This window comes from Panthera leo, chromosome E3 (genome assembly GCF_018350215.1).
Source record: "Panthera leo isolate Ple1 chromosome E3, P.leo_Ple1_pat1.1, whole genome shotgun sequence".
In the NCBI taxonomy this organism is placed as follows: domain Eukaryota; kingdom Metazoa; phylum Chordata; class Mammalia; order Carnivora; family Felidae; genus Panthera; species Panthera leo.
In genome coordinates this window covers 28,141,213-28,164,180 of record NC_056694.1, presented here as the reverse complement: position 1 = coordinate 28,164,180, position 22,968 = coordinate 28,141,213, and the positions used below count along the sequence as shown (strand labels likewise).

Below are 22,968 nucleotides of genomic sequence, written 5' to 3'. Positions count from 1 at the left end.
TTGCCAGCACTGGGTGCAATAGTTTTTTTGCTCATTTAGTTGTTGTGGAATGGTTCCTTAGTTTATTATGATAGCCTTTTCCAGGTCTTAACCCTTGAGTAGGAAGTTAGTGTGTGTGTATCGGGCTTAAGTCATACCTGCTGGAAATGTAGCTTTTTCTTTTGTCTTTGGGAGTGACAAGACGATTTATCCACTTAACAAAAACTTAGGGAGTACCTGTTACATGTCAGGCAGTGGTCCAGGCCCTGGGCGTATGATGAATCAAGAAGAGACAAAGACCCTGCCCTCACAGAACTTTATATTTTATGGGAAGACAGACACTGGTCAAGTAACACACGGATGGATGAGACTATTTTAGTTAGAAGTGCCAAGAGGAAAACAGGACTGAGTGATGGGGTGGTGGGCAGGGGCTATTCTAGTTTGCAGGTGATATTCAGAGAAAACCTGAGTCTTTTGTGTTAAGAAGGAGCCAGCCATATCGAAAGCAGAGGGAAGAACATTCCAGACTGAGGGGGGCAGCTCATGCAGAGGCCCCAGGGTAGGAATAAGAAGGGAGGGGTCAAGAAATAGCAGTCAGGACAGTCTGGTGGGAATGGGCAAAGAGAGACTGGTAAGTGACAAGACCAGCGACATCCACAGAGATCACATATGACTTTGCAGATGGGATAGAGAATTGAGATGTTTTCTAATGGCCACCAAAGGGCTCTAAGCAGGGGGAGGAAAATGATCTGGTTGCCATTTTGGAAGGATGACTATGGGGAGAAAGAACTGCAGGGCAGAGACTGGAAAATTTTTCCCGCAAAAGACCAGATCACAAATACTTTAGGCCTCATGCCCCACATAGGGTCTCTATGGCAGCTACTCAGCTCTGCCATTGTGGTGGGAAAACAGCCCTATAGATGGGACATACATGAACAGATGTGGTTTTGTTCCAAAATAAACATTTATTTACAAAAGCAGGTGGCCGGCAAGATTTGACTCAAGCGCCATCATTTGCTGATCTCCGCTGGAGGGGATTAAGAGCCCAGGCAGGGAGACCACCCAGAGGTCACTGGATTAAACCAGAGGAGACATGATGGTGGCTTGGGCCAGAGTAGTGGAGGCCGAAATTCGGAGAAGCAGATGGATGTGGGATGTGCTGTGGAGGTCGAGTGGACTTCAACTGGTCTGCCTGGGGAGCCCTCCAGTCTTTCACAGATGCCTCTGGGGAAGAGTCAGGAAAGTATGGAAAGTTCTAGGACTGTCGTCTTGGATGGGGGCAGGGATAACCAGGTGCTTGAAATGTGGTCTGGAGACCAAGTAACTTGTCTGAGTCATGCAGTTAAGGGGGGGTCCAAGGCCAGGATTTGACTTCAGTCACAGCCATGAGGCTACACCTCCCAGCTCAGGCGAGGATTCTGTGTCACCCTGTCCAATCTGCAGCTGACGCTTGGGGTTCTGTCCAGGCCGTTGGCTGGCAGGTGTACAGTCCCCACAGGACTTGGGGACCATACAGCCCCAAGCCGCACCACTTCCTGGCGGAATAACCTTGGGCGGGTCACCCTTACCTCAGAGCCTCAATTTTCCCAACTGTCAGCCAGGGTCAGCAGAGTCCCACCTCTGGCAGTGTTGGGAGGAGGGGAGCATCCAGTCCTAGGACTCGCTCACAAGATGGCAGACAGCTCTTGGTACCAAAAATTCTTCAAAGATGTCCCTCCTTCAGAGCCCCCAGCTCCATCTTGCTGTCTTATATTTTTAAAGGGTCTTTCTGTGACTTTTGAATATCTCTGTTCTGGCTGATCCATTAGGTGTCAGTTTTTACTGTTAACTCAGTTCAGCTTTCTTCCCCAGTGTTGGGTGGGGGCGGAGGGGTCCTCCTTCATGAGGGTTCCAGCCGTCCCAGAGTCGAGCCTGGTCTTCTGTTCAACACCGCGTGCCAGGCCCCCAGCACGCTGCCAGGCACACAGGGGCTGAATGTAAGATCCTCCATTTGCTGTGACCCCCCCCCCCCACCAAGGGAAGCCCTCATCAGCTCAGTGACTACTGTATCTTGTCCCTCCCCAGGACCTAGTCCAGTGCCCGGCATGCAGTAGGGGCTCAGTAAATGTAAGCAGGACTGTTGGAACTATATGTACAGTAACACTTAGGAGAAGCTTACCTGCTTGGGATCTTTCCTTTCTCTTTTCTGTGCCCCAAGGCATTCGGGGCTCACAGAGGTGGCCCGCCAGCTGTGGCTCCGGGACCCTGCTCTAGCCTCTGCCATCAAGGTGCAGGGGAATGCATCAGCACCATCTGGGAGCTTGACTGAAATGCAGACTCCCAGGCCCTGCCCCAGACCTACTGGGTGGGAGTCTCTGAGGGAGGAGGGGGCCCAGGAAGCTTCCTGGTGATTCTCATGCCCAGGAATGTTTGAACATGGCCCTCATTTCTCAGCCTGGGGGAAGTCATGGAGCCCTGTCAGAGATAGAACTGTGCACGTGATGCTTCATTGGTCTGGCCCAGGCCAGCATTTATCATGCAATAGTCTCCCTTTTGGTGAGTGGCTTTGACAAAAGGAGCCATTGCTTAAGTTGGTCGGGGACCAGGCACTTCATCTGCTGTATGTGTCCAACCCAGCGGCTGGCTCATTCCTCAAGTGCCTTCCTCCAGCGCTGAGTCCATCCATTGCCTTGGACACAGTGAAATGACTTCTCCTTAACAGGCAGTCGGCTGCTTGAATCCCATCTGGGGCTGGTGATGTGGGACTCCTGAAAGGCTGATCCTTGGCCGGAGGAGTGGTGAGCTCCCCATCACAGGAGTCGTGCATGTAGAGGCTGGAAGATCAATGAGCAGGGATGCTCCAGGAAGAGCCCACCATTCAATGTGGGGTCAGACTGGGTGATTTTGAGGGTCCCTCTCAGTATTGCTATATAGCCCTGCCCCTCTCTTTTTAGCGCCCCCTTCTCCTTTCTCTTCCCCAGTGCCTCCTTATCACCACAATTTATGCCCAGCCTCAGGCTGAGAAGGAACAGGGATGAACAATAGCCATCATGGTAAAATGTAAAGACCAGGGACCTGGGGTCATACCCTACTGTGCTGAACTACTGAGGGTGACTTCTCAATAGTTATGTGACTCGGGCATGCGTAGTGAACACTACCCTGTTGCCCTACCCACGTCCCTCTGACTTAGCCATACGCTGGAGTCGGCTAGGACTAGCTCCCAAGAGCCAACTGGTAAATTTTCAGGAATTTTGTGAACATTTTCAGGAACATTGCAGGCCAATTGACATTACGTTGGTAGCTTGAAATTGGCCTTCATGGGAGTATTTATACCATAGGAATCAGCAAACATCACAAATCTAGACTCCTCCTCCTCCTCCCCAATCTGGAGAACCAGTTGAACATTGACCTCCATGCCACTGCTCTAGCTTGCTACATCAGTGAGAGGTGGTCAACTTCCAACTGCTGGTATATCTGTCTCTCCTTATGTGAGGGCTTTCTCCAAAACTTTAGAGCACTACTGTGTCCTTACAGAAGACAGGCTGGCAGTTATGTTTCGGGAATTAATGTTCCTGAGAGCATCCCTCAACCAATGACTGACAGGTGTGTAAATCCCTGGCTCCCTTTCCTCTTGGCTCAGAGGGCTCGGAGACGCGTTTCTCACTGACAAACGGTGTTTCCTGACGGGATTAAGCTGCAGGGCCCACACTGGAAGTGTCTTGAGAACAGGGTGCCTCTCTTCCCTAGGTCATGTCCCCACTTCTCTGCCGGTATTTCTCTCACCTCCCAAATCAACTACTTGTACTTGAATCCTTGCCTCATGTCTGCTTCTGGGGGAGCCCAAACTACCACTGCATATGACTTAACCTCTCTGGACTTCAGTTTCCTAATTTAGAAGTGGGGTGTTAACAATGGACTCAGGGAAGGGAAGGAAAAATAAGATAGAAACAGAGAGGCAAACCATAAGAGACTCTTAAATACAGAGGACAAACTGAGGGTTGCTGGAGGGAAGGTGAATGGAGGGATGGGGTAAATGGGTGATGGGCACTGAGGAGGGCACTTGTTGGGATGAGCGCTGGGTGTTATATGTAAGAGATGAATCACTGGGTTCTACTCCTGAAGCCAAGACTACACTGTATGTTAACTTGAATTTAAATTAAAAGGAAGGAAAGAAAAAAAACCTGACTCACAGGCAGGTGTGAAGGTTACCTCAGCACAGGGGAAGGGTGAAGCTGACCCTGGGCAGAAACTGGTCTCCTTTGAAGTGCCTAGAACAGTGCCTGGAATATGCACAGGAAACAGGATTGACAATGCCTGCTACCTAGTAAGCATTCAGCAAGGGGTCCATCAGTGTCCCCTATCTGATTTGATTTTGGTTGCATCTCCTTAAGTCACAAGTGACCAACCCTACCAAAAACACGCTGAGGGATGCCTGGGTGGCTCAGTTGGTTAAGCCTCTGACTTCGGCTCAGCCCATGATCTCGCGGTTCGTGAGTTGGAGCCCCGTGTCAGGCATTGTGCTGACAGCTCAGAGCCTGGTGCCTGCTTCAGATTCTGTGTCTCCCCCTCTCTCTCTGCCCCTCCCCTGCTTGTGGTCTTTCCCTCTCTCAAAAACAAATAAGCATTAAAAAAAAAAAAAGCACACCGAAACATAGCTAGATGTAAGTAGCTTATGGACTGGAAGGAGTTGCTGCATGGACTAGAGACTAGGGACCCAGCAACACCAAGATGCTTTATATGTCTGCACATCTGTCACCTCTGTTGGTGTTTTTTTTTTTTTTTAAGTTTATTTATTTATTTTGAGCAAGAGAGTGGGGAGGGGCAGAGAGAGAAGGAGAGAGAGAATCCCAAGCAGGCTCCAAGCTGTCAGTGCAGAGTCTGACATGGGGTTCAGTTCCATTAACTGTGAGATCATGATCTGAGCCGCAATCAAGAGTAGGACACTTAACTGACAGAGCCACCCAGGTGCCCACCTCTGTTGGTGTTAACATCTCTTGATAACTGGGCCTTATCTTATCCTACCACAGAAGAGCTCCTCTCATGAATGGGAATGAATGATAAAATAAAAAAACTTTGTGGCACTAAGCTGCTGATATTTGGGAATTTGTTGAACAACATAGCACAGTCATTAGTCTAACTAATCTAGAACCTTCCCTACACTATCTATAATTCTCTTAACTGCCTTACAAGGTAGGCGTTTGTATCCCCACTTAGAACATGGGAAAATAAAGTTTCAGAGAGGTTGAAGAGCTTTCCCAAGATCACCCATGCTGATAAGAGCCTGTTTCCTTGCCCCACAGTCCCGGGGGCTTAAGATGTAAATCAAGGCGCACCTGGGTGACTCAGTAGGTTAATCCTCCGACTTTGGCTCAGGTCATGATCTCACAGCTTGTGGGTTTGAGCCCTGTGTCGGGTTGTGTGCTGACAGCTCAGAGCCTGGAGCCTGCTTCGGATTCTGTATCTCCCTCTCCCTGCTGCTCCCCTTCTCCTTGCAAAAATAAATAGACATTAAAAAATTTATTTTAAAAATGTGTATCAGGATTGAGGGGGTGGTGCTTGAAGAAGGCAGCGTAACTGACAATTAGGATGATGTGGAAGTGAACGTGAATTTAGCCCCACCTCCTGCCAAAACTGCGTAATGTAACAGATCACACAATGAGTCCGGCGTCTGTTCAGGGTTTTCAGATGAGCTGTTCTGGAGCATTTGCTAAACACTCCGGATGTGTCTTCAAAGACCCCCTTCATATTTCATGCAGGCAGACAGAGCAGGATGATCATGCATGCTAATGCCTCTTCCTGGGAGTCGGGAGGACTTTTTAGTTCCTCATTAAAGCTGCGTGTGTATGTCTGAAGGAATGACGGCCAGCATCTGGACCAGATGTCAGGAGGGTCACAGCTGGGAGGGCCTCAGTTCTTGGCCAACTGGTTTCTTCCCAGTGAGGCTTCCTTGCAAGCTTCCCTTGCTCTCAGGATGAAATAAATGCTGGGTGTCTCCAGCACACCTCTTTCTCACGAAAACGGCTTTTACCCCCCTTCTCATCCCTGCCATTTGGACCCCCTAGTGGGTTCCGGCCTCCATCTGCCATTGACTGATCTGACACCAAAGCCCTGAAACTATAGTCCTCCAGCTCCCTGGCCACAGGTGATTGGCCCAGAGGCTGGCACATGATCCAAGCTGTGCCAATCAGAGCCCGTCATGGGATTTTGTACTTGGAAATGGCGAGAGTGTCAGTCCTTCCTTCTCTGTGGTGGAGAGACACTGTGAGTCACGAGGCTGGGGCTTGTAGGGAGCCGCATCTCCTGCCAACAGGAGAGAAGCTCATCCTCTGTGAGAAGGAAAAAATTGACAGAAGCAGAGCTGAAGAGTACCTAATGTGGAAATTCAAGTGCTCGGTTTCAGAAACTCATATAGACCCCTGCTGTCCTGGTTACTTTCCCTTGGATTATAGGCTAATGGTGCAGGGTGCTGCTTCTGGAGGCAGACCTTCCAGGTGCAAATCCTGGCTCGCCAACTAGGTGTGTGGCAGTGGTGTTCGTCATCCGTAAAATAGGATAAAAGGACAATAGCAACCTCATAGGGTGGTTGTGAGAAAGCAAGGAGATTCAAGCAAAGTGCTTGGCATGGCCCCTGGGAGGTATTAAATGCTTCCTAAATCTCTTCCCCTTCTCTCTCCCCTTCCTCCTAATAATTTTGGTAACAATAACAATAAGGGTATTATATCTTCTGCTACTACTCATTAGATATACTGTTATTCCCCCCCAGCTTTATCAAGATATAATTGACATATAACATTATATAAGTTTAACATATACAATGTGTAGATCTGATACACATATATTGCAGAAAGTGATTATATCATCAGCTAACACCTCCATCATGTCACATAATTACCAGTTCTTTTTTGTGGTGAGAACACGTAAGATCTACTCTCTTAGCAACTTTAAAGTGTAGAATACAGTATTACTAACTATAAGCCCCATGGTCTATATTAGATCCCCAGAACATTTTGTCTTAAACCTGGAAGTTTGTACCTTGTGCCTAGCAGCTCCCCATTCCCCCCAGCCCCACAGCACCTGGTAACCAGGATAATATTATTATACATACCTAATAGTATGTTATTGTATCTAATAATAATTATAATCTAATAATATATTAATAAATGCTATTATTATATCTAATAATAACTGTTTATATCTAATAGTAATAACTAGACTAGTAATAGTAATAATTAAAGATTCTTCAGTATTCTGCCAATAAATTGGGCTTCTATCACTTGCAACAAAAAGCACTTAGAGTCTCTTCAAAGGGCCCTTCAAAAGAAGTTGGTGGGGCTGATACTGGAGCCGATATGATATTATTATCTCTAATAATAGAAATGAGAATAGTATTTTATTTTATCTAATAATCTACCACTAATAATACTATTATATCAATTAATAACAATGTTATATCTAATAATAACAGTAACCATTAAAGTAGTAATAGTAACAATTAAAGATTCTTCAGTAGCCTACCAATGAGTCACGCTTCTACTGCTTGCAACCAAAAAAACGCGGAGGGACTTTGGCGAGGTGACAGAATCCTTCAGGAGTTGGCGGGATGAGAATGGAACCAACTTGATCATACATTGGCTGCAGGGTCTGACAGTCAAATGCGCTCCACCAATGACCAGAGGACTGACTGCTCCCTTTTGGACAGGAAATGAGCCCGGGGCCGTAGGTGTCCTCGGAAACAGGAAGAGGCGGGGCTTCTGCGTCAGCTGTGGGCGGGAGATAAGGTGGCTTTCCGGGGGGTTGGGCTAGAGAAGGTGGATCTGAAGCTCAGGCTTAAGCTCTGTGGGCCCAGGGAAATTCGAAACTGGCCCCTGAGGGCAAGGAGAGGCCGAAGGAAGAGGAAGAGGGGTAGGGGGCAGTTTTAAAAAGCACGGGAATTTAGGAGGCTTGGCCTGGGTGGCCACCAGACGACTACACCTGGCCCCTGCCCGCCGGAATCTTCGGCCTCAAGGGGGTCGAGTCACGCCTGCGCTCCACGTGGTGTCAGCAACATTACGGTGTCTAGGCTGCATCCTCGAAAGGGCCCGTAGTGCAGGTAGAGTGGGCCGAGGGCACACCCAGGACAGGGGTGGGGGGTGGGGGGTGAGCCGCCTGCCCTTGCCCGGCCAGCTGTCGTCCGCCGGCTGCCTTCGCCCTCTGCAGGGCTGAGAAGAGGTGGGTGGCGGACCCTGAAGATTGCACTCCGTATCCCTCTATGCCCGTTTGCTTTTTTACTCTGGCTGGAGGCATCTACCCAGTGTTTAACGCCTGGGGTCACCGGAAGCCGCCGCGTAGCATCTCCCGGGAGGAGAACAGAAGAAAAAGATGAGAAGCTGATCCCACAGTATTGTTTGAGCTCTTGAATCCTGCTGTACCTGAACCCGAGCTCTACCCCCGGACTCTTAAAAGATAAGTGAAACAACGAATTCACTGTTCGCTGATTCCCGTTGCAGTGGAAAGAGACGTGGCGAATACCACCTCCAAAATGAGCAGTCAAGAGCCAGATGCCAGCTATATTTAAACATTTGAGATAGTCAGTTCGAAGCTTAAAAGGAATAGAAAATCCCAGGACTGAACACTCTGAGCACACCTCGTGGACAATCACTCTGAACCAAGGGAGAGTGTGGACTGCCACGCGGCAGTCGGCAACATGAATCCGGAGGCAGCCCTGGGCCAGGTGGGGAAGGAGGGGCATGCACTTGACTGACAGCCAAGAATGGCAGCGGCGTAAATCAAGGCCCCAGGACTGGTACCAGTGTTTTTCCTTGGAGGGGGAAGTGCAGCGCCTGATTGATGAGAAGGGCTCAGCTTCAGTCCGAGGGACCCTGATTGTTCAGCAGTGTTTCGATTTATGCGGTGAGGTTCTTGTTGAAAACATGCTGGAAAAGACAAGTTAGGAAAACTAGGTTCTATTTTCCATTTGATTTCTGTACTAGCAACAGTTTCATTTGTTGAGGCCCTACAATGTGCTGGACACTGCTTGTTTGTTTCCTATGAGGTATTTACACCTTCCAACCAGGGCTGTCCTATACAGCTGTCCGTGTTGGGTACTGCACAACTCCAGGGGAAACTATTTGCAGCATAGTCTGTGACTAGCACATCTTGGAATTGTGCGGTGCAGCACCTTTGCTGCAGTGTGGGCTAGTTCTGTTTCCAACAAACTGTAAGTGAGGTGGTGTTATATTCCTTACATTTTTAAAAAATCTTTCTTTCTTTCTTTCTTTCTTTCTCTTTCTTTCTTTCTTTCTTTTTATTTTAACTTGCTTTATTTTTTATTTTTTAAAAATTTACATCCAAATTAGTTAGCATGTAGTGCGACAATGATTTCAGGAGTAGATTCCTTAGTGCCCCTGACCCATTTAGCCCATCCCCCCCACAACCCCTCCAGTAACCCTCTGTTTGTTCTCCATACTTAAGAGGCTCTTATGTTTTTGTCCTCCTGTTTTTATATTATTTTTGCTTCCCTTCCCTTATGTTCATCTGTTTTGTATCTTAAAGTCCTCAGATGAGTTAGTCATATGATATTTGTCTTTTGCTAATTTTGCTTAGCATAATACCCTCCGGTTCCATCCACGTAGTGCACACGGAAAGATTTCATTCCTTTTGATCGCCGAGTAATACTCCATTGTAGATCTGTACCACATCTTCTCTATCCATTCATCCATCGATGGACATTTGGGCTCTTTCCGTACTTAGTCTATGGTTGGTAGTGTTGCTATAAACATGGGGGTGCATGTGTCCCTTTGAAACAGCACACCTGTATACCTTGGATAAATGCCTAGTAGTGCAATTGCTGGGTCGTAGGGTAGTTGTTTTTAGTTTTTTGAGGAACCTCCATACTGTTTTCCAGAGTGGCTGCACCAGCTTGCATTCCCATAATCTTTATTTTTGAGAGACATACAGAACATGAGCAGGGGATGAGTAGAGAGAGAGAGGCAGACACAGTATCAGACACAGGCTCCAGGCTCTGAGCTGTCAGCACAGAGCCCGACGCGGGGCTCAAACCCACAAGCTATGAGATCATGACCTGAGCCGAAGTTGGACGCCCAACCGACTGAGCCACCCGGGCGCCCCTCCCTTACATTTTTAAATAGATGAGGTAATAGAGTAGGCGACTTGCCCAACATAACCTAGGTAGTGGGTGGAAGAATTCTAACTCAAACCCAGGTCAAGTTAAGTGACTTTCCATTTTATCATTTAGCTCTGTCAGTTAAAATACCCACCAGGGTAAGTTCAGTTGCATCTATATTTTGGCCTTGGACTGTGGACCAGTGGTCTCATATTATTTGTCTTGACTCCTCAACTCTTAGCCCAGTACCCATATCCAGTGGGCATTTAGCACGTACTTGTTGAACTGGCAATAAATGGAGTGACAGGGCTCCATGAAGAAAAACCTTATCCAGGAGGCTGGACAGACGGAAAAAGATTTGGAGAGGAATGGGTGTTTTCTGGTTCCTGGTAGAGATAAATCCAGCAATATGTTTTGAAGCTGTTGATGAAAGGGCTGATTTCTGCAGACATCGCCAAACCTTGAGAACTTCCTGGGAGCCAGCCAGTGTCTTGATGGAACACACAGCTGGGCCTGTCTGGAGACTTGGTGGAGACTTGTTTATCACACTGGTGTATCCTTCGGTGCCCCAAAACACAATAGGAAACCAACAATGTGTGTGGAATAGGATTCAGAAAGAATCGTATCTTTGTTGCAAAATGCTTCCTTGAGAGGCTTAGCTGCTGGAAGATAGGGTGGGGATTGCAATTTAACTTGAAGATAGAAGAATCCGTTTGTAAGGTACTGGAGGGATTTGCTATTTCTTTCTGGAATTGGCCTTCAGGTGGAGCCATGTTTGACCTATACACTATTTTAAGGAAATTTGAATTAAAAGCAAACATTTACATGGTAGAAGGGTTTACGTTAAAATCCTGATTTTGAGCTCTTCTTAAAAATCAGACCATGGGCACTAATCAGCTGGAGACAGAAGCAGCTGTCCCCCTTAGACAGAGCATGGGTTCCTCCGTTCCCCGCTACTTATTGTGTTATTATTATTATTGTGTTAGGCCCAGATGTCTTCCCTCATTTCTGCTAGTGACTAGTCCTTACAGACATTTAGTTTGGGAATCTTAATTTAGAGCCGAGGCTGGAAGTTCAGCCATTCTTGGTTGTTACTATAGCTTGGTTTTTTATAACCTAAAGAGGGAGTCACAAAGATTGAATAGTTTCTCTTTCCTTTTTGAAGGCGAGGAAAGTACAAGTAGAGATTAAATCACTTATGTGGGGTCACAGGGCAGGACAGTGCTGGTCCTAGGGAGTCAAAGGCCTTTTTCCTTGTAGACCATGAGAACAGCTTCTACTCCCCTTTTTGACTTGGCCACAAGGGAACTCAGAGCCGCATTTTCAGATCTAGTAACTGACCTTCTGATCTGTGTATCTTTTCTACTTTCCATCCTGTTCTATTCCTGTCCTTACCTCTTATTCTCAATTATTTTCCTCCAAGTTCTGATTTTAAATTTATATTTAATAATTTTGTGATACATATTCAAGAGTAGACTCTTAGGGCAGTCTACTGTGAGTTCTGTGTGGGTAGTGAATGAATAAATAAACTGTAATGAATTTTAAAATTCCAAGAAGGGTCTGAGTCACAGCAGACTTCATGCTGGATGAATGTCCTAGACTCAGACTGTGGCTCCCTTGTAACCAATTGAAAGTTTTTTCTTTCTTTCTTTGCTTTTTCTTTGCTAGCTTTTTACCAGCAACACATTTTGCTTTCCTGGCATTGAAGCGGCCCAGGCTGATAGCTTTGGCCTTGAGTGGCTCTGAGGGTTTGGTCTGGTGTCAGGATGTCAGGAGGGGTCTGGCAGACCCCATCCTCAGGCTGTGAGGGTGGAGGTAGAGTGGGGGGCAGCTTTACTACCTGCCTGGTCTGGGTCTTGGTTGGAGAAAGGTTTCTAAGCTCTTCTGACTTCACCTCTGTCTCCTGCAGTTCAAGCGATGCGGCCATCCCTGCAGAGATCTGGAGAGAAAATTCCCAGCCAGGAGTTTCTGGCTTGTTTGATTTTGAGCTTGTTCCCTCACATCCCCTTCTCCATCTCATCCCCCCTGGTCCTTGGACATTTTTTTAAAGAAACAGTTGCAAGGCGAAGTCAAATCCAAAAATTCAGAGCAGACAGGCCACTTTAATTTATTTTGGGCATTTCAAGGTAGGGAAGCGAGCTCATGTTTTTTGAGCTCTTCTTCTGCACCAGCCATCGTATTGCATTCTTAGCGTGGGTGCCTGGTTCTCTTTGACTTCAGAATAAGTTAGAAATGGATTAGCAGACCCTGCATGCTGTGATCCTGGCCGACTTGTGTAACCGCATCTCCCTTCTTTGCTTCCTCCAGCCGAGCTGGCCTCACCTCACCCCCTCAGTACCTGTCCAGTGCTTCCCAGCCTTTCTGTGTTTGCACGTGCTGCTGCTGTCTGTACTGGGAAACCTTATCCCTCCCGGTCTTTGCTTGGCTGCCTCTTTCACACCCCAGATCTCGGCTGAAGTATCCTTTGAGACTTTCTCTGATGCTCACGTAGATGATTATCTCACAGAAGCCTCCTTCTTCCTTCACAGCACTCTTCAACACTTTAAGACTGTTTGTCTGTGATTTTTTACCAATATGGTCCTTTTATTATACCATAAGTCTGTTTCTTGCATCATATTGTAAGTTTCGTGAAGGTGGAAGCATGTGTGGAGTCATGTCCTGCTCTATGCCCATGTGCCTAACACATAGCAGGTGTTCATTAAAAAATGTGCTGAATGAAGGGACCGTTTGGGTGTCATCATTGTTGTAATTATTATTAACAGCTACTACTTATCGGGCACTGACTGTGCCAGGCCCTGTGCTGATGTTTTATACTTAGCATCTCATTTAATTCCCACAGTGATCCCCGGGGAGGGGGTGTGTGGATCACGTTATCCCCATTCTTCAGGAGAGGAAACTGAGGTTCAGGTCCTTTTCTCAAGGCCACCCAGCTAGTTAGTATAGAGCTGGGATTTGAACTCAGGTTTTCCAGTGCCAAAGCTGTGATGCCTTCACTCTGCTGCTGTGTTCCTTTCCAGAGGAGGAGTCCGCCACTGTGTGGACTTATGTGTAAAATTCTCTGAGACATATGAGTGCTGTGGGGATGAAGGGGGTGGGCTAGCCGGGGCGGGGGGAAGACCCTTTAGGCATCAGGTAGGCAGAAAGGCCGAGGGGGAGATGGGAGAAGGGATTTTGTACATGTAGCAGCTGTGCTCGCAAGACAAGCAGCTGAGGGCTGGGCTGCGGTTGGCTTCACATCAGCTCTCTTAGCTCAGGCTACTGTGACAAAATACCATAGACTGGGGGCTTAAATAGGAGGCATTTATTGCTTATAGCTCTGGAGCCTGGAAGTCCAAGATCAGGGCAGCAGTGTGGTCAGGTGCTAGTGAAAGTTCTTGTCCTGGCTTGCAAATGGCAGCCTTCTTCCTGTGGAGAGACCAAGAGAAAGGGAGAGAGATGTCTTCCTCTTATAAGGACACGGTCCTTTATTTTTTATTTATTTTTATTTTTTAAATGTTTATTTTTGAGAGACAGAGACAGAGTGTGAGCAGGAGAGGGGAGAGCGAGGGAGATACAGAACCTGAAGCAGGATCCAGGCCCTGACCTGTCAGCACAGAGCCCGACGCAGGGCTGCAACTCGCGAATTGCGAGATCGTGACCTGAGCCGGAGTCGGACCGTAACTGACTGAGCCACTCAGGCGCCCCAGGACATGGTCCTTTTTGATTAGGGCCCACCTTTGTGACTTCATTAACCTTAATTACTTCCTAAATTATCTTTCCAGATACAGTCACATTGGAGATTAGGGCTTCAGAATATGAATTTTGTGAGAACATAATTCAGTCCATAGCAAGACCATAGAGGGCTTTTGGGAGCCCAGGCTTTGGGAGCAAACATAGCTTCAAACCCTGCCTGGACATTTCCTAGCTGTTGGATTCTATTTTTCCGAATCTCTGTTTCCCTCACTATGATTCAGGGATATCACAATCTGCCCTGCCTGCTTTATAGAACACTAAGGAGCCAATGATATAACATATGTGAAAATGCTGTTCTTTTTATCTGCATTCCTTATTGTCATTATCACTGTTCTTGAGCAGGCAAACTGTGATTTCTCTCTCTCTCTTTTCTTCCCACCCTTGAGTTGTTTGAAAGTTATTTTTAAAAGTCTTTGAAATGTCCTTTTCTGTATTTGCCAAAAGCAGAATGGAAATTGATAGCATTGTCACTGCCGGAGTCCCCCTCCCTCCGGCTGCCCGGCTGGGGGAACAACTCTGGGAAGAGGTGGAGGTTTCTGTTGAGGCAGCTGGTTTGTTACTGTGCAAGTGTTTTCTGTGAGTGCCGATCAGCTCTCTTATGCAATTTCTCCTTTTCTTGTTCCTCCTCTTTTCCTGCCAGTGTTGGGGCCTCTGTGTGGCCTCTGGATTCAGAAATCCAGGCAGCAGGAGTTTGGACCCCCATTGGGCCATGTCCACCTGAAAAACCCTCCAAAAGCTTCCTTTCAACTTAAAATAACATCCACATTCTTTAGGGGGACCATGGGCCCTGTCACTTTCCCCTCCTTTATTCATCCCTACTCACATGGCCTTTCTCAACTCGTATGTCCACATTCTTTCCACCCCAGGGCCTTTGCACGGGCTTTCCTCTCTGTCCGGAACTCACTCACCTTTTGTCATGGTTGTCTCCTTCACTGACATGTCTGTCTAAGTGTGATCTTCTTAGAGGTCCCTTCCCTGACCCCCAGTTGAAGATAAATCCCCTTTGCTATTGTGTCATGCGCATAAGCTCAGTTAGGGTTGCTGGAGAAAAATAGGGTGCCCAGGCAAGTTTAAATTTTGGATTAACATGAAAAATTTTCTGGAATTGCATGGGATTTTTATTGATTGAAAATTTGAATTCCTTTTTTTTTTTTTTAATTTTTTTTTAACGTTTATTTATTTTTGAGACAGAGAGAGACAGAGCATGAACAGGGGAGGGGCTGAGAGAGAGGGAGACACAGAATCTGAAACAGGCTCCAGGCTCTGAGCTGTCAGCACAGAGCCTGACGCGGGGCTTGAACTCATGGACCGTGAGATCATGACCTGAGCCGAAGCCGGATGCCTAAGCGACTGAGCCACCCAGGCGCCCTGAAAATTTGAATTTCAAATTTAACTGGATCACCTGTATTTTCTTTGCCCAGTCTGGCAGCCCTGCCCTCAAAGACACATGTTGAATGAATGAATGTGAAGCTCTTAGCACAGAGCCTGGCACCCAGTAGGCTCGGAGTACAGAAGTACACGTTCGCGGTCACCTTCCTCCTCCTCATCTAATTGCCTCTCGGAACTCCAGTCTCCTGCTCCCTTTGGCTCTTTGGAGACAGGCAAGAAAATGTTTCCTACCAGAGGGCCATCACCTGGCTCCTTAGAAGAGCATAAAATATTCTCTGCCGCAGTTTTGGAATCCGATTGCGGTGCTGTTTGGCAGGGAAACGCAGTGAGTTATCACAGAGCGTTCCCTCCAGCGCTGGGTCATGCAAATATTTATTGCGAGCGTTAAATAATAAATGGAACAGCCTGCCCAATGGTAAATCTGTCATGTTTGGTTTCAGCCAGAAGTTGTGACGGCTCTGGAATTGCTGCCCGTTCCACTGCCTCCGCCTGCCCTCCACAGGCGCAAGGCAAACATCCGAGCTCTCCGATTAGGCAGCTGGATGCCAGAGGGGGCAGCGGAAGATTCTCAGCCAGGTGTGCAAGCTGGCAGGTAAGGCTGGGCTGCGGCCCAGGAACCAGAGCTGACGAGACGCTGGGCAGGCCCGGGCCCTTGCGGACACGCTGCTGCCACCGTCCCCGCGGGGCACCGTCTCGTGGTCCCCATCTTGAGTGATCTTGCAATATCCCCCCTGATGCTCGTGTCAGCTCCACTCCGGCTGACCGGCCAGAGCTGGCCAGTTTTTGAAAGGACTTGTCTTTCCACCCTCTTTTCTAGTCCGAGCGGTGGGTGAGGAGAGGAGTGAGACCTTGTGTCAGATGATCAGATGCAGGAGTGTGTCCTGAGCCCCCGTATGCACTGTGGGACCCTGTACATATCCTGCCCTTTAAACCTGGTGTCACAGCGTCGACATCAAACATGTGGGTTCTTGAGCCAGAAACATCTGAGTTGGAATCCTCCCTCTGCACTTAGACATTGTACAGCCTCGGGCGAGCCGTGTGACGTTCTAGAGCCTCTGTTTCTTGAGCTGTAAGGTGGGGAAAGGATGGTGCTTACCACCTGGGGTTGTTTTGAGGCTTCAGTAAGATCACGCACGTGAAAGGCTTAGTCCTGTGCCTGGGACCTCGCGAGTTGTTGCCGATGCTGGCTCTGGTGGTGAATGAGGATCCGGAGAGAAAGGGACCCTGCCCAGATTCACAGACAGGGCTGCCTTGGTCATGCGGCATGCATAAGTCCCATCTTGGGAGTATGAGGTGAATGGTCACTGAGTGGTGGAATTTGGGCTCCAACCTGGCATTTTATGGCTCCAAAAATAATGCTCTTTTTCCTACCCCAGATCTGCCCTCTTGTGGGATGGTGGGTACTGTGGCCCATGCGCCGACCCCAGCCCTCATGGCTTGAGATTGGTGGTGTCCTTGCAGTGGTCGGGGGTGTATTTGGAACCCTGGGTGGGGCTGCACAGAAGAGGGATACCACTTAGGACATGTGTGGCTTGCAGCTCCTAAGAACCCCATTTGAAGAGGCTTAGACAATAATGGCAATTACTGTGTCACAGACGGAGACGCTGTGGCTGGTGCACTTGTGGCCTAGCTGTGTACTGGTGGATCCAGCCTCTTTCCCCCTTTCTGCTCCTTCTGCTACATGCAGCAGGTGGCTCTTGTCCTCCTGGTCTCGAGATGATGCCGAAAGAGAAGCGGGCCCAGCTTTTCCACTTGCGACCCACTTCTGGGATCACTGTCCCAGAAGCTCTCAGCTCACTTCTCCGTGAGTCTCATTGGTCAGAACTGCGATGCCCTTTTTCTAGGCAGTCACTGGCACGGAAGATGGAATTTACCACGATTGACTTGGACCAGCAGTTTTCGAAGTATGAAAGTGTGTTCCCCAGGCCAACATCATCAGCCTCACCTGGGAGCTTGTTAGGAATTCAAATTCTTTGGCCTCAGCCCAGCAACTCTGACATGAGGCCCACAATCTGTGCTTGAATAAACCCTTCAGATGATTCTGATGGACACTAAGTTTGAAAACCTCTGGCTTGAGCCAGGGATCTTTTCCTGTGGAGAGCTGGCTAGTACCTATTTTAGCCTAGTAACCAGCCAGTCACTGGAGTAGCTGCTCACCCCTGCTGTCGTTATGTGAAAGCAACCGTGTATGATACCTGCCTGAACAAGCCTACTTATGGACACTGGGATTTGAATTTCATGTAAGTCTTACATTGCAGGAAATATCGTTAGGGTTTTAATCTTTTCCAGCCACTCAAACATGTAAAAGTCATTTTCAGCTGCCGGGCCACACAGAAGCAGATGGCCGTCCAGGTTTAGCCCACAGGCCGTGGTTGACCAACCCTGGTGAAGACTGATGGAGATCCGTCTTCTGAAAGTGGCGAGGGCCCTGCTTCTCGTGAAATGCAGAGAGCCCCAGCTCCTGAAGGGGGCTGGAATTTGGGGCACATCGCTCTTGTATGTTCACCGGCACTGTTTGCCGGAGGAGCCCCCCAATGTGTCTTGCTTTTAAAGTCTTGACTTCGTTCTATTTCTTAGGCAGAGTCTTCATCTGTTTGCTGAACGCAGTCTTCACTGCCCTGAAAAGCCTGGATGTAATTCATTCTTGTACCTCAAACTCCATCTCCTGGTCCCTGGTGGCATCAGAGCCTGGGAATGTAACAGTACATGCGTCCAGGACGCTGTTTCACGCTTCTTACACATTCTTCGTGGTCCTGTAAGATGGAAGTCTTACCGCCCTGTTGTAGGTGGGGAAATGGAGCAACCAGCTGTGCAGGAGTCCGAGGCCCAGCATCTAGAGCCACATTGCACTTCCCCACGTCTTCTACTTCACACCGGTTCTTGGGGCTACTCCCCGGAAGGTTCCACAGTCCCCCCGTCTGGCCGCCCGCCTCCCTCTTTCCTTAGGAGAAGACAGTAATCCTGATAATGGCATCAATGATGACAAATAGCCAACGTGGGATTAAGAGCTTACTGCCTTCCAGATGCCGTCCTAAGCACTTCCTGTACATTACTTCTTTGAACGTATGGCCCCCTTGTAGGTGAAGAAACTGAGGCACGGAGAGGTGAAGGAAGCCATGGTCACCACTAGGAAGTGGTTGCCTGACCCTGGGCCCCAGAGCCCAAGCCTGGTTAATTACTAGAAGGAGGCCCATCATTAAAACAGAATCGAAATGATTATACAGAACACCTTAACTCTGCCATTCCTCATTCACCCCCTGCTTCAAGTCTTTTGAACTTGAACATAGCGGTTTAGTTTTGCTTTTGTTGCCTTCTGATTGGCTAGTTGAAATATAATACCTTTTGTTGAAGACACTTACCTTTAAATTTTAGAACCAGCTACCTATAGCCCTCTATAAATACGATGACGAGCAGGAAAAGCAGACACTTGGTTGTTTTCCTCTCCGGTATCGAGAATAGAGAATTTAAGCTTCTACGATTTGGCGTGTGCTGTGGACTGAATTCATATGTTGGAGCGCTAACCCCCAGTATGAGGGTATTTGGAGGTGGGCCTTTGGAAAGTAATGAGGTTTAGGTAAGGTCTTGATGCTAGGGCCCTCGTAAGGGGATTAGTGCTCTGATAATAGGATGGGAGACCAGAACCCGCTCTTTCTCCGCCACATGAGGACATAGTGATGAGGTGGCTGTCTGCAAGCCGGGATGAGAGCTCACCCCAGAACGTGGCCGTGCAGGCGCCCTCATCTCAGACTCTGGCCTCCAGAACTGTGGGAAGATCAAGCTCTGGTGTTGACGCCAGTCTGTGCTATTTTATTACAGCAGAGCCCGAGATGAGTAAGATCACGGGAGTCTGGTCCTGGCCTGCTGGGAGTATGCAACCTCTCAGAATAAAGGGTGAAAGGCGACAGCCTCGAAGCTGCTCAGTTCTGTGCCTTCCGCCCCGCGTCATCGCCAGCCTCTCCAGGATGTGGGCGCACCTGGTGCAGAGCTGAGAAGGGTTGGGATCCGTGAGAGGAGCCTTGGGAAGTCAGAGCAAACGGGGATAGTAGCTGTCTCTCTAGCGGTTACTGCACTTGAGGGGTGACGCTACAGGGACCAGGAGACTCGGGTCCGAGCACATGAGTGTTTTCTCCTTTAACAAGATGTCTGCAAGTGGGGGCTTCGGGATTGTTCCTGTGGCTGTGGTTCGCATCCCCGAGAGTCTCCTGGCCTCCCTCTCCAGGCCCCGGGATGGCTCTCACTTCGTGTCCTCATCTGATGAGGTCAACAGGCAGGCCTGGGAGGGGGTGGGGTATGTGGAGGTTCAGATTGCCTCTCCTCGTATGAGTTATTTGCTGCATTAACAAATTACTCCAAAATTCAGTGTCTTTAAAGGACATTCATTATCTGTGGCCAGAAGTCAGAAGCAGTTCAGCCGGGTGGTTCTTGTTCAGGGTTTCTTGAGAGGTTTCAGTCAAAACGTTGGCCGGAGCTGTGATCTTCTGGAGGCTTGACCGGGGCAAGAGGATCTGCTCCAAGATGCCTCACACAGATGGCTGGCACGTTGGTGCTGGCTGTCGGCTGTGGGCCTCTCCACAGGGCTGCCTGGGGGTCCTCGCAATGTGGCAGCCACGTCCCCAGGGTGAGTGATTGGGAGAACACACGGGGGAAGCCGCAGGGCCTTTCATGTTCTAATCTTGGAAGCCATATGTTGTCACTTCTGTGTCCTATTCGTTACAAATGAGTCACTAAATTGAGCTCACACTCAAGAGAAGGGTTCCATCTTTTGAAGGGAGGAGTATTGAGGAAATTGTGTACATATATTAAAACCGTTGCACTCCTTATCAACCTGTTATCAGAGAGGAAGATCTTTCCCAGGGGGCCCCCTCCCTCTGATGCCCCCTACATCTCAGTGGCTCGTTCTGGGTTCCATGTGCCCCTCCCACCTTCCCCCCCAAGGGACTGATCCATCTTTCCTGAGAGAAGGATCTCTGAACGGAACTGTTAATTAGAAGAATTGGGGTGGGGAAGATGGCTTTTGGGTGCCTGTTGACAGCGTGTGCTGCAGTATTTTATACACTTCATCTCTAACAACCTTGCAGAACTATGATTAATGCCCATAATTTGCAAATAAAGAAACTGTGGTTCAGAGAAGTAATCCCCCTAAGGTCACACAGCACATAAGATGGGAGAACTCCAGTCCATCTAGCTCCAAAGCTTACATTCTTCTTTCTGTAGCCTTCCCGTCAAAACAGTATTTCTTAGCTGCAGGGAGGCAACGGGGATTATGGCCCACAGACAGCATTTGGTGATGTTTAGAGGCATTTCTGGTTGTCACAATTGGAAGTGCTATTGGGTAGAAGGCAGGGATGCTTCTCACCATGCTGTTGACCTCAGTGTGAATAGGGCCAAGTATGAGAACCCCTGTGTTAGGACCAGCTCTTTGAGGACAAGGACCATGCTTTCTTTGTCCCTTCTGAGTCCTCTCTGCTCAGCCTGATCCTGGCACGTTGTAAGTGTTCAGTAAATACTGAGTAGATGAACAAATGTGCCGTCCCGAATCCCAGATTGAAAGAATCACCGACTTGGAAAACTGGGGGGTTTTAGGGTATGGAGAGGATCACTGCTGCTCCCAGTGGACTCACCCAAGCCCCCAGCTTCCACTCGTTGTAAGAGGCCTAGCAGAGGCATGGTCCTCCTGCATTTGAACTTGGTCTGACATATTCCCCCATATGTGAAGGGGGCTTACTGTTGGATGGTGGTCAAGGTTGGTCACCAGTCATCTCTGAAATCACGGAAGTAGAGGGCACAAACACAGACACACTTCTCTGAATCTACCCATTTCTAAATGGACTAGCCCCTGGGGAGGAAACCGTAATTTCTTTCTCACTGCCCTTCATTCCTAGCTCTGCTCTTTGTAGGCAGTTGCTGGTGCTTCAGGGCAAAGATAATGAAAGTTCTTTCATGTATCAGACTCCTTTCCCCAGGAGACAGAGCCCCGGCATCAGCCAGAGCAGAAGGCCTGGGCTCTGGGAGCCTGGCTTGGAGGCCAGGAGGTCCATGCACATGCTTTCTTGGGAACGGGCTGGGGACTTACAGTGATCACTAATTATCTCACAATTGACATTTCAGTGCCCGCCGGCTTCTTCGTCGGATGTTTCTGTATCATGTCAGGTTATGAGAAAAAGCAGTAGTCTGTAATGGCTAGGCAAGCCCATTTTCTTTTTTTCTAAAGGTCAGTTTTTACAGCAAGGAAAGAGCCTTGAATTTACTCTAAGTGTATACCATTAGGCAGAAAATTCATAGTATCTTCACACTTAGGAGTTACTATCTCCATTTTGCAGTTGAGAAAACCAAGGCTCAGAGAGGTTAAGTGGCTTGCCAGAGATTTCCTGGACTTTAAGTGGTAGAGTGGGCGTTCGGAGCCAGGACTGTCTGTCCACCCCTCCCCACACCCTTGCAGTTTCCAAGTCCACAGTTTATTTCCTCTGCCATGCCCTTGTGGTGACCTGGACCCTGTCTTCAAAGCCTTGGAAGTGCTGTCGATGGAACGTTTGTGTCCCTCCCCAAAAGGCGTTTGTTTTGATGGTTTTAGGAGGTGAGGTCTTTGGGAGGAGAGTGGGTCACGAGGGTGCAGTCCTCATGGGTGGGGTTAGTGCCCTTCTAAAAGAGGCCTGGGGGATCTCCCTCAGCACTTCTTGCCATTGAGGTTCTATTTTACAGATAAGGAAGCTTAGATCCGGGAGGTTAGCTTGGAAGAAGTCACAGAGAGTGACCGAGTTGGGGTTTAGCCCCAGACATCTGCCTCCAAAGCCCACGTTCTCAGCCGCACTCCAGATACACTGTGACAGGCTGTCTCTCTCCTTCCACCGTCAGTGGGGATGGCAGGCAAGGGGCTGCAGGCAGGGTGGGGCAAGTCTGATAAACAGGATCAGACTTACTAACTGGGTGCTTCTCAGATGAGTGTCGTGCTGTGCGGGCATGGACAGAATGCAGCTGGGGGGAGCAGCACCTTTACTCTGGGGGTACTTGCCCTCAGGGTCACTGCCATGGGCCTTCCAGGCTCAGTGCTCACTTAGTCACGCACCTGTTTAACTCTCAACACCGGCACTAATGGTGTGTGGTCGTCTAAACTTTGATTTGTAGGGGTGCCTGGGTGGCTCAGTCGGTTAAGCTTCCCACTTCAGCTCAGGTCACAATCTCATGGCTCTTGAGTTTGAGCCCCGCATCCGGCCCTGTGCTGACAGCTCAGAGCCTGGACCCTGCTTCAGATTCTGTGTTGCTGTCTGTCTCTGCCCCTCCCCTGCTTGTGCTCTGTCGCTCTCTCTCTCTCTCCCCGTCTCTCTCAAAAATAAATAAACATTAAAAATGTTTTTAAAACCTTAATTTATAACTGCTTAGCAACTGTCCAGCTTTACAGATCTGGTCATCATGAGCTGTAGCCAGAAAGGCTTCCTTGACCGTACATCAGTTTTCAAACCCTAAATGTCAACTGACGTTGGAAAAAGGAAGACTAAACAGTGAAGGCATCAGGAGAGATCCTCAGTGGAATTATGTGTCTGTCGCAGACAACCCACATGTCTTGGGGGCCTTTTACTGCCGTATTCCCCCGTAGCATCGGGGAAAGCCTTTTGTACCAGCCCGTGAAAATCCGCGTTTCTTTACCCTTCTCACTCACATTCGACAAGGTTTACCTGAGTAGCTCTGCCTCTTCAAGAATCACTTCCTCGTGCTTTGGCTTCTTTTTGTCCTGCACAGGCACAAGATCTTCAAGGATAGGTTGGTGTTTTTCTCCTTTCTGCAGCCTGCAC

At 48.6% G+C, this 22,968-nt stretch overlaps 1 long non-coding RNA gene across 1 annotated transcript in view; it reads left to right on the top strand.

Moving 5' to 3' along the window:
- The first annotated feature begins 8,062 nt into the window (after positions 1 to 8,062).
- The window catches only part of LOC122210136, a 433,134-nt gene continuing 418,228 nt past the window's right edge, over positions 8,063 to 22,968 (top strand). Inside the window, exons 1-2 of the long non-coding RNA XR_006197930.1 lie at positions 8,063 to 8,847; positions 15,622 to 15,773. This is a non-coding gene — a long non-coding RNA (uncharacterized LOC122210136). The remainder of the gene's footprint in view (positions 8,848 to 15,621; positions 15,774 to 22,968) is intronic.